Below are 12,515 nucleotides of genomic sequence, written 5' to 3'. Positions count from 1 at the left end.
AAAGTGGATGGAGAGAAGGCCGCTCTTATAGCTCAGTAATGGACCATCGAACGCGTTATTCGAATGTCGTAGGCTCGATTCCTGCTCACGGCTGGTTATTTTTTCACCCAAATTTCTTTCTTCCTATTTACATTTCATTTTTTCTAATAACTTCCCGTATACATTCTTTAGCATTACTGTGTGTTAGACTTAATATTATTGTGTCAAAACACGGAAAAAATGAGCCCTTAGGTATACACCTCTTTGCCCTATTCATTACCGAGGGTCTCGTATTGGCAGACTTGTATACGAAGGACTATTGGTTAGCTGCCCGCTCGAAATGAGTTCACGTGCTACGTGACGCCACACATGCGCATAAAAAAGCGTGTTCCACACTCGCCGCTTGGCTTATGGATGGCGCTGACTGACACTCCTACTTCTAAATTCACATATAAACCCAAAAAGGTAAATGGAGGGAAGGCCGCTGTGATAGCTCAGTGGTTAGAGCATCGGACGCGTTATTCAAAGGTCGTAGGTTTGATTCCTGCTCACGGCTAGTTATCTTTTCACCAACTTTCTTTCCTTCTTATTTACATTCCATTTGTTCTAAGAAATTCCCCTATATATTCCTTGGCATTACTGTCTGTTAGAACTTATTATTATTGTGTCAAAACACGGAAGAAACGAGCCCTTAGGTATACACTTCTTTCCCCTATTCATTTACGAGGGTCTCGTACTGGCAGACTTGGTGTCATTACATTGTATACGAGGTCTATTGGTCAGCTGCCCGCTTGTAATAAGTTTATGTGCTACGTGACGCCACACATGCGCATAAAAACAGTGTTCCACACTCACCGCTTGGCCTATAGATGGCGCTGACAGACACTCCTTCTTCTAAATTTGCATACAAACCCCAAAAAGTGGATGGAGAGAAGGCCGCTTTTATAGCTCAGTGGTTGGAGCATCGGACGCGTTATTCGAATGTCGAAGGCTCGATTCCTGCTCACGGCTGGTTATTTTTTTTCACCCACTTTTCTTTCTTTTTATTTACATTCCATTTATTCTAATAACTTCCCCTATACATTCCTTGGCACAACTGTATGTCAGATCTCATTATTATTGTGTCAAAGCACGGAAAAAACGAGCCCTTAGATATACACTTCTTTCCCCCATTCATTAACGAGTGTCTCGTACTGGCAGACTTGGTGTCATTAGATAGTATACGATGTCTATTGGTCTGCTGCCCGCTCGTAATAAGTTCATGTGCTACGTGACGCCACACATGCGCACAAAGAAGCGTGTTCCACACTCACCGCTTGGCTTTTAGATGGCGCTGATTGACACTTCTACTTATAAATTCACATGTAAACCCCAAAAATTGGATGGAGAGAAGGCCGCTGTGATAGTTCAATGGTTAGAGCATCGGACGCGTTAATCGAAGCTCGTAGGCTTGATTCCTGCTCACGGCTGGTTATTTTTTCACCCAAATTTCTTTCTTCCTATTTACATTTCATTTTTTCTAATAACTTCCGGTATACATTCCTTGGCATCACTGTGTGTTAGACTTATTATTATTGTGTCAAAACACGGAAAAAATGAGCCCTTAGGTATACACCTCTTTGCCCTATTCATTACCGAGGGTCTCGTGCAGACTTGTATACGAAGGACTATTGGTTAGCTTCCCGCGCGAAATGAGTTCACGTGCCACGTGACGCCACACATGCGCATAAAAAAGCGTGTTCCACCCTCGCCGCTTGGCTTATGGTTGGCGCTGACTGGCACTCCTACTTCTAAATTCACATATAATCCCAAAAAGGTGAATGGAGGGTAGGCCGCTGTGATAGCTCAGTGGTTAGAGCATCGGACGCGTTATTCAAAGGTCGTAGGTTTGATTCCTGCTCACGGCTAGTTATCTTTTCACCAACTTTTTTCCTTCTTATTTACATTCCATTTGTTCTAAGAACTTCCTCGATATATTCCTTGGCATTACTGTCTGTTAGAACTTATTAATGTTGTGTCAAAACACGGAAGAAACGAGCCCTTAGGTATATACTTCTTTCCCCTATTCATTTACGAGGGTCTCGTACTGGTAGACTTGGTGTCATTAAATTGTATACTAGGTCTATTGGTCAGCTGCCCGCTCGTAATAGTTTCACGTATTACGTGACGCTGCACATGCGCATAAATAGAGTGTTCCACACTCACCGCTTGGCTTATAGATGGCGCTGACTGACACTTCTACTTTTAAATTCACATATAAACACCAAAAAGTGGATGGAGAGAAGGCCGCTCTTATAGCTCAGTGGTTGGAGCATCGGACGCGTTATTCGAAGGTCGTAGACTCGATTCCTGCTCACGGCTGGTTATCTTTTCACCCACTATTTTCCCTTCTTATTTACATTCCATTTAATCTAAGAACTTCCCCTATATATTCCTTGGCATTACTGTCTGTTAGAACTTATTATTTTTGTGTCAAAACACGAAAAAAACGAGCCCTTAGATATACATTACTTTCCCCCATTCATTAACGAGTGTCTCGTACTGGCAGACTTGGTGTCTTTAGATTGTATACGAGGTCTATTGGTCAGCTGCCCGCTCGTAATAAGTTCATGTGCTAAGTGACGCCACACATGCGCACAAAGAAGCGTGTTCCACACTCACCGCTTGGCTTTTAGATGGCGCTGATTGACACTTCTACTTATAAATTCACATATAAACCCCAAAAGTTGGATGGAGAGAAGGCCGCTGTGATAGTTCAATGGTTAGAGCATCGGACGCGTTAATCGAAGCTCGTAGGCTTGATTCCTGCTCACGGCTGGTTATTTTTTCACCCAAATTTCTTTCTTCCTATTTACATTTCATTTTTTCTAATAACTTCCGGTATACATTCCTTGGCATCACTGTGTGTTAGACTTATTATTATTGTGTCAAAACACGGAAAAAATGAGCCCTTAGGTATACACCTCTTTGCCCTATTCATTACCGAAGGTCTCGTATTGGCGGACTTGTATACGAAGGACTATTGGTTAGCTGCCCACGCGAAACGAGTTCACGTGCTACGTGACGCCACACATGCGCATAAAAAAGCGTGTTCCACACTCGCCGCTTGGCTTATGGATGGCGCTGACTGACACTCCTACTTCTAAATTCACATATAAACCCAAAAAGGTGAATGGAGGGAAGGCCGCTGTGATAGCTCAGTGGTTAGAGCATCGGACGCGTTATTCAAAGGTCGTAGGTTTGATTCCTGCTCACGGCTAGTTATCTTTTCAACCACTTTTTTTCTTCTTATTTACGTTCCATTTTTTCTAAGAACTTCCCCGATATATTCCTTGGGATTACTGTCTGTTAGAACTTATTAATATTGTGTCAAAACACGGAAGAAACGAGCCCTTAGGTATACACTTCTTTCCCCTATTCATTTACGAGGGTCTCGTACTGGTAGACTTGGTGTCATTAAATTGTATACTAGGTCTATTGGTCAGCTGCCCGCTCGTAATAGTTTTACGTGATACGTGACGCTGCACATGCGCATAAAAAGAGTGTTCCACACTCACCGCTTGGCTTATAGATGGCGCTGACTGACACTCCTACTTCTAAATTCAGATATAAACCCCAAAAAGTGTATGGAGAGAAGGCCGCTCTTATAGCTCAGTGGTTGGAGCATCGGACGCGTCATTCGAAGGTCGTAGGCTCGATTCCTGCTCACGGCTGGTTATCTTTTCACCCACTTTTTTTTCTTATTATTTACATTCCATTTGTTGTAAGAACTTCCCCTATATATTCCTTGGCATTACTGTCTGTTAGAACTTATTATTATTGTGTCAAAACACGGAAAAAACGAGCCCTTAGATATACACTTCTTTCCCCCATTCATTAACGAGTGTCTCGTACTGGCAGACTTGGAGTCATTACATTGTATACGAGGTCTATTGGTCAGCTGCCCGCTCGTAATAAGTTCGTGTGCTAAGTGACGCCACACATGCTCACAAAGAAGCGTGTTCCACACTCACCGCTTGGCTTTTAGATGGCGCTGACTGACACTTCTACTTATAAATTCACATATAAACCCCAAAAGTGGATGGAGGGAAGGCCGCTGTGATAGTTCAGTGGTTAGAGCATCAAACGCGTTTTTCGAAGGTCGTACGTTCGATTTCTTTTCACGCCTGATTATTTTTTCACCCACTTTTTTTTCTCTTTATTTACATTCCATTTGTTCTAATAACTGCCCTTATACATTCCTTGGCATTACTGTATGTTAGATCTCATTATAATTGTGCCAAAACACGGAAAAAACAAGCCCTTAGATACACTATTTTTTCCCCTATTCATTAACGAGTGTCTCGTACTGGCAGACTTGGTGTCATTAGATTGTATACGAGGTCTATTGGTCAGCTGCCCGCTCGTAATAAGTTCATGTGCTAAGTGACGCCACACATGCGCACAAAGAAGCGTGTTCCACACTCACCGCTTGGCTTTTAGATGGCGCTGACTGACACTTCTACTTATAAATTCACATATAAACCCCAAAAAGTGGATGGAGAGAAGGCCGCTGTGATAGTTCAATGGTTAGAGCATCGGACGCGTTAATCGAAGCTCGTAGGCTTGATTCCTGCTCACGGCTGGTTATTTTTTCACCCAAATTTCTATCTTCTTATTTACATTTCTTTTTTTCTAATAACTTCTCGTATACATTCCTTGGCATTACTGTGTGTTAGACTTATTAATTGTGTCAAAACACGGAAAAAATGAGCCCTTAGGTATACACCTCTTTGCCCTATTCATTACCGAGGGTCTCGTATTGGCAGACTTGTATACGAAGGACTATTGGTTAGCTGCCCGCTCGTAATAGTTTCACGTGCTACGTGACGCTGCACATGCGCATAAAAAGAGTGTTCCACACTCACCGCTTGGCTTATAGATGGCGCTGACTTACACTCCTACTTCTAAATTTACATATAAACCCCAAAAAGTGGATAGAGAAGGCCGCTCTTATAGCTCAGTGGTTGGAGCATCGGACGCGTTATTCGAAGGTTCTAGGCTCTATACCTGCTCACGGCTGGTTATCTTTTCACCCAATTTTCTTTCTTCCTATTTGCATTTTATTTGTTCTAATAACTTCCCGTATACATTCCTTGGCATTACTCTTTGTTAGAACTTATTATTATTGTGTCAAAACACGGAAGAAACGAGCCCTTAGGTATACACTTCTTTCCCCTATTCATTTACGAGGGTCTCATACTGGCAGACTTGGTGTCATTACATTGTATATGAGGTCTATTGGTCAGCTGCCCGCTTGTAATAAGTTTATGTGCTATGTGACGCCACACATGCGCATAAAAACAGTGTTCCACACTCACCGCTTGGCCTATAGATGGCGCTGACAGACACTCCTTCTTCTAAATTTACATATAAACCCCAAAAAGTGGATGGAGAGAAGGCCGCTCTTATAGCTCAGTGGTTGGAGCATCGGACGCGTTATTCGAATGTCGTAGGCTCGATTCCTGCTCACGGCTGGTTATTTTTTTTCACCCACTTTTTTTTCTTCTTATTTACATTCCATTTGTTCTAAGAACTTCCCCTATATATTCCTTGGCATTACTGTCTGTTAGAACTTATAATTATTTTGTCAAAACACGGAAAAAACGAGCCCTTAGATATACACTTCTTTCCCCCATTCATTAAAGAGTGTCTCGTACTGGCAGACTTGGTGTCATTAGATTGTATACGAGGTCTATTGGTTAGCTGCCCGCTCGTAATAAGTTCATGTGCTACGTGACTTCACACATGCGCACAAAGAAGCGTGTTCCACACTCACCGCTTGGCCTATAGATGGCGCTGACAGACACTCCTACTTCTAAATTTACATATAAACCCCAAAAAAGTGGATGGAGAGAAGGCCGCTCTTATAGCTCAGTAATGGACCATCGAACGCGTTATTCGAATGTCGTAGGCTCGATTCCTGCTCACGGCTGGTTATTTTTTCACCCAAATTTCTTTCTTCCTATTTACATTTCATTTTTTCTAATAACTTCCCGTATACATTCTTTAGCATTACTGTGTGTTAGACTTAATATTATTGTGTCAAAACACGGAAAAAATGAGCCCTTAGGTATACACCTCTTTGCCCTATTCATTACCGAGGGTCTCGTATTGGCAGACTTGTATACGAAGGACTATTGGTTAGCTGCCCGCTCGAAATGAGTTCACGTGCTACGTGACGCCACACATGCGCATAAAAAAGCGTGTTCCACACTCGCCGCTTGGCTTATGGATGGCGCTGACTGACACTCCTACTTCTAAATTCACATATAAACCCAAAAAGGTAAATGGAGGGAAGGCCGCTGTGATAGCTCAGTGGTTAGAGCATCGGACGCGTTATTCAAAGGTCGTAGGTTTGATTCCTGCTCACGGCTAGTTATCTTTTCACCAACTTTCTTTCCTTCTTATTTACATTCCATTTGTTCTAAGAAATTCCCCTATATATTCCTTGGCATTACTGTCTGTTAGAACTTATTATTATTGTGTCAAAACACGGAAGAAACGAGCCCTTAGGTATACACTTCTTTCCCCTATTCATTTACGAGGGTCTCGTACTGGCAGACTTGGTGTCATTACATTGTATACGAGGTCTATTGGTCAGCTGCCCGCTTGTAATAAGTTTATGTGCTACGTGACGCCACACATGCGCATAAAAACAGTGTTCCACACTCACCGCTTGGCCTATAGATGGCGCTGACAGACACTCCTTCTTCTAAATTTGCATACAAACCCCAAAAAGTGGATGGAGAGAAGGCCGCTTTTATAGCTCAGTGGTTGGAGCATCGGACGCGTTATTCGAATGTCGAAGGCTCGATTCCTGCTCACGGCTGGTTATTTTTTTTCACCCACTTTTTTTTCTTCTTATTTACATTCCATTTGTTCTAAGAACTTCCCCTATATATTCCTTGGCATTACTGTCTGTTAGAACTTATAATTATTTTGTCAAAACACGGAAAAAACGAGCCCTTAGATATACACTCCTTTCCCCCATTCATTAAAGAGTGTCTCGTACTGGCAGACTTGGTGTCTTTAGATTGTATACGAGGTCTATTGGTCAGCTGCCCGCTCGTAATAAGTTCATGTGCTACGTGACTTCACACATGCGCACAAAGAAGCGTGTTCCACACTCACCGCTTGGCTTTTAGATGGCGCTGACTGACACTTCTACTTATAAATTCACATATAAACCCCAAAAAGTGGATGGAGAGAAAGCCGCTGTGATAGCTCAATGGTTAGAGCATCGGACGCGTTAATCGAAGCTCGTAGGCTTGATTCCTGCTCACGGCTGGTTATTTTTTCACCCAAATTTCTTTCTTCTTATTTACATTTCATTTTTTCTAATAACTTCCCGTATACATTCCTTGGCATTACTGTGTGTTAGACTTAATATTATTGTGTCAAAACACGGAAAAAATGAGCCCTTAGGTATACACCTCTTTGCCCTATTCATTACCGAGGGTCTCGTATTGGCAGACTTGTATACGAAGGACTATTGGTTAGCTGCCCGCTCGAAATGAGTTCACGTGCTACGTGACGCCACACATGCGCATAAAAAGCGTGTTCCACACTCGCCGCTTGGCTTATGGATGGCGCTGACTGACACTCCTACTTCTAAATTCACATATAAACCCAAAAAGGTAAATGGAGGGAAGGCCGCTGTGATAGCTCAGTGGTTAGAGCATCGGACGCGTTATTCAAAGGTCGTAGGTTTGATTCCTGCTCACGGCTAGTTATCTTTTCACCAACTTTCTTTCCTTCTTATTTACATTCCATTTGTTCTAAGAACTTCCCCTATATATTCCTTGGCATTGCTGTCTGTTAGAACTTATTAATATTGTGTCAAAACACGGAAAAAACGAGCCCTTAGATATACACTTCTTTCCCCCATTCATTAAAGAGTGTCTCGTACTGGCAGACTTGGTGTCATTACATTGTATACGAGGTCTATTGGTCAGCTGCCCGCTCGTAATAAGTTCATGTGCTAAGTGACGCCACACATGCTCACAAAGAAGCGTGTTCCACACTCACCGCTTGGCTTTTAGATGGCGCTGACTGACACTTCTACTTATAAATTCACATATAAACCCCAAATGTGGATGGAGGGAAGGCCGCTGTGATAAATCAGTGGTTAGAGCATCAAACGCGTTTTTCGAAGGTCGTACGTTCGATTTCTTTTCACGCCTGATTATTTTTTCACCCACTTTTTTTTCTCTTTATTTACATTCCATTTGTTCTAATAACTGCCCTTATACATTCCTTGGCATTACTGTATGTTAGATCTCATTATAATTGTGCCAAAACACGGAAAAAACAAGCCCTTAGATACAATCTTTTTTCCCCTATTCATTAACGAGTGTCTCGTACTGGCAGACTTGGTGTCATTAGATTGTATACGAGGTCTATTGGTCAGCTGCCCGCTTGTAATAAGTTTATGTGCTACGTGACGCCACACATGCGCATAAAAACAGTGTTCCACACTCACCGCTTGGCTTATAGATGGCGCTGACAGACACTCCTACTTCTAAATTTACATATAAACCCCAAAAAGTGGATGGAGAGAAGGCTGCTCTTATAGCTCAGTGGTTGGAGCATCGGACGCGTTATTCGAATGTCGTAGGCTCGATTGCTGCTCACGGCTGGTTATTTTTCACTCACTTTTTTTTCTTCTTATATACATTCCATTTGTTCTAAGAACTTCCCCTATATATTCCTTGGCATTACTGTCTGTTAGAACTTATAATTATTGTGTCAAAACACGGAAAAAACGAGCCCTTAGATATACACTTCTTTCCCCCATTCATTAAAGAGTGTCTCGTACTGGCAGACTTGGTGTCATTAGATTGTATACGAGGTCTATTGGTCAGCTGCCCGCTCGTAATAAGTTCATGTGCTACGTGACGCCACACATGCGCACAAAGAAGCGTGTTCCACACTCACCGCTTGGCTTTTAGATGGCGCTGACTGACACTTCTACTTATAAATTCACATATAAACCCAAAAAAGTGGATGGAGAGAAAGCCGCTGTGATAGCTCAATGGTTAGAGCATCGGACGCGTTAATCGAAGCTCGTAGGCTTGATTCCTGCTCTAGGCAGGTTATTTTTTCACCCAAATTTCTTTCTTCCTATTTACATTTCATTTTTTCTAATAACTTCCCGTATACATTCCTTGGCATTACTGTCTGTTAGAACTTATTAATATTGTGTCAAAACACGGAAGAAACGAGCCCTTAGGTATACACTTCTTTCCCCTATTCATTTACGAGGGTCTCGTACTGGCAGACTTGGTGTCATTACATTGTATACGAGGTCTATTGGTCAGCTGCCCGCTTGTAATAAGTTTATGTGCTACGTGACGCCACACATGCGCATAAAAACAGTGTTCCACACTCACCGCTTGGCCTATAGATAGAGCTGACAGACACTCCTTCTTCTAAATTTACATATAAACCCCAAAAAGTGGATGGAGAGAAGGCCGCTCTTATAGCTCAGTGGTTGGAGCATCGGACGCGTTATTCGAATGTCGTAGGCTCGATTCCTGCTCACGGCTGGTTATTTTTTTTCACCCACTTTTTTTTCTTCTTATTTACATTCCATTTGTTCTAAGAACTTCCCCTATATATTCCTTGGCATTACTGTCTGTTAGAACTTATAATTATTTTGTCAAAACACGGAAAAAACGAGCCCTTAGATATACACTTCTTTCCCCCATTCATTAAAGAGTGTCTCGTACTGGCAGACTTGGTGTCATTAGATTGTATACGAGGTCTATTGGTCAGCTGCCCGCTCGTAATAAGTTCATGTGCTACGTGACTTCACACATGCGCACAAAGAAGCGTGTTCCACACTCACCGCTTGGCTTTTAGATGGCGCTGACTGACACTTCTACTTATAAATTCACATATAAACCCCAAAAAGTGGATGGAGAGAAAGCCTCTGTGATAGCTCAATGGTTAGAGCATCGGACGCGTTAATCGAAGCTCGTAGGCTTGATTCCTGCTCACGGCTGGTTATTTTTTCACCCAAATTTCTTTCTTCTTATTTACATTTCATTTTTTCTAATAACTTCCCGTATACATTCCTTGGCATTACTGTGTGTTAGACGTAATATTATTGTGTCAAAACACGGAAAAAATGAGCCCTTAGGTATACACCTCTTTGCCCTATTCATTACCGAGGGTCTCGTATTGGCAGACTTGTATACGAAGGACTATTGGTTAGCTGCCCGCTCGAAATGAGTTCACGTGCTACGTGACGCCACACATGCGCATAAAAAAGCGTGTTCCACACTCGCCGCTTGGCTTATGGATGGCGCTGACTGACACTCCTACTTCTAAATTCACATATAAACCCAAAAAGGTAAATGGAGGGAAGGCCGCTGTGATAGCTCAGTGGTTAGAGCATCGGACGCGTTATTCAAAGGTCGTAGGTTTGATTCCTGCTCACGGCTAGTTATCTTTTCACCAACTTTCTTTCCTTCTTATTTACATTCCATTTGTTCTAAGAACTTCCCCTATATATTCCTTGGCATTACTGTCTGTTAGAACTTATTAATATTGTGTCAAAACACGGAAAAAACGAGCCCTTAGATATACACTTCTTTCCCCCATTCATTAAAGAGTGTCTCGTACTGGCAGACTTGGTGTCATTACATTGTATACGAGGTCTATTGGTCAGCTGCCCGCTCGTAATAAGTTCATGTGCTAAGTGACGCCACACATGCTCACAAAGAAGCGTGTTCCACATTCACCGCTTGGCTTTTAGATGGCGCTGACTGACACTTCTACTTATAAATTCACATATAAACCCCAAATGTGGATGGAGGGAAGGCCGCTGTGATAAATCAGTGGTTAGAGCATCAAACGCGTTTTTCGAAGGTCGTACGTTCGATTTCTTTTCACGCCGGATTATTTTTTCACCCACTTTTTTTTCTCTTTATTTACATTCCATTTGTTCTAATAACTGCCCTTATACATTCCTTGGCATTACAGTATGTTAGATCTCATTATAATTGTGCCAAAACACGGAAAAACAAGCCCTTAGATACACTCTTTTTTCCCCTATTCATTAACGAGTGTCTCGTACTGGCAGACTTGGTGTCATTAGATTGTATACGAGGTCTATTGGTCAGCTGCCCGCTCGTAATAAGTTCATGTGCTAAGTGACGCCACACATGCTCACAAAGAAGCGTGTTCCACACTCACCGCTTGGCTTTTAGATGGCGCTGACTGACACATCTACTTATAAATTCACATATAAACCCCAAAAAGTGGATGGAGGGAAGGCCGCTGTGATAGTTCAGTGGTTAGAGCATCAAACGCGTTTTTCGAAGGTCGTACGTTCGATTTCTTTTCACGCCTGATTATTTTTTTACGAACTTTTTCTTCTCTTTATATACATTCCATTTGTTCTAATAACTGCCCTTATACATTTCTTGGCATTACTGTATGTTAGATCTCATTATAATTGTGCCAAAACACGGAAAAAACAAGCCCTTAGATACACTCTTTTTTCCCCTATTCATTAACGAGTGTCTCGTACTGGCAGACTTGGTGTCATTAGATTGTATACGAGGTCTATTGGTCAGCTGCCCGCTTGTAATAAGTTTATGTGCTACGTGACGCCACACATGCGCATAAAAACAGTGTTCCACACTCACCGCTTGGCTTATAGATGGCGCTGACAGACACTCCTACTTCTAAATTTACATATAAACCCCAAAAAGTGGATGGAGAGAAGGCCGCTCTTATAGCTCAGTGGTTGGAGCATCGGACGCGTTATTCGAATGTCGTAGGCTCGATTGCTGCTCACGGCTGGTTATTTTTCACTCACTTTTTTTTCTTCTTATTTACATTCCATTTGTTCTAAGAACTTCCCCTATATATTCCTTGGCATTACTGTCTGTTAGAACTTATAATTATTGTGTCAAAACACGGAAAAAACGAGCCCTTAGATATACACTTCTTTCCCCCATTCATTAAAGAGTGTCTCGTACTGGCAGACTTGGTGTCATTAGATTGTATACGAGGTCTATTGGTCAGCTGCCCGCTCGTAATAAGTTCATGTGCTACGTGACGCCACACATGCGCACAAAGAAGCGTGTTCCACACTCACCGCTTGGCTTTTAGATGGCGCTGACTGACACTTCTACTTATAAATTCACATATAAACCCAAAAAAGTGGATGGAGAGAAAGCCGCTGTGATAGCTCAATGGTTAGAGCATCGGACGCGTTAATCGAAGCTCGTAGGCTTGATTCCTGCTCTAGGCAGGTCATTTTTTCACCCAAATTTCTTTCTTCCTATTTACATTTCATTTTTTCTAATAACTTCCCGTATACATTCCTTAGCATTACTGTGTGTTAGACTTAATATTATTGTGTCAAAACACGGAAAAAATGAGCCCTTAGGTATACACCTCTTTGCCCTATTCATTACCGAGGGTCTCGTATTGGCAGACTTGTATACGAAGGACTATTGGTTAGCTGCCCGCTCGAA

The sequence above is a fragment of the Rhipicephalus microplus genome, chromosome 6 (assembly GCF_043290135.1).
Source record: "Rhipicephalus microplus isolate Deutch F79 chromosome 6, USDA_Rmic, whole genome shotgun sequence".
Taxonomy (NCBI): domain Eukaryota; kingdom Metazoa; phylum Arthropoda; class Arachnida; order Ixodida; family Ixodidae; genus Rhipicephalus; species Rhipicephalus microplus.
The sequence above is the reverse complement of the archived record's forward strand: the minus strand, read 5'-3'. Positions refer to the sequence as shown.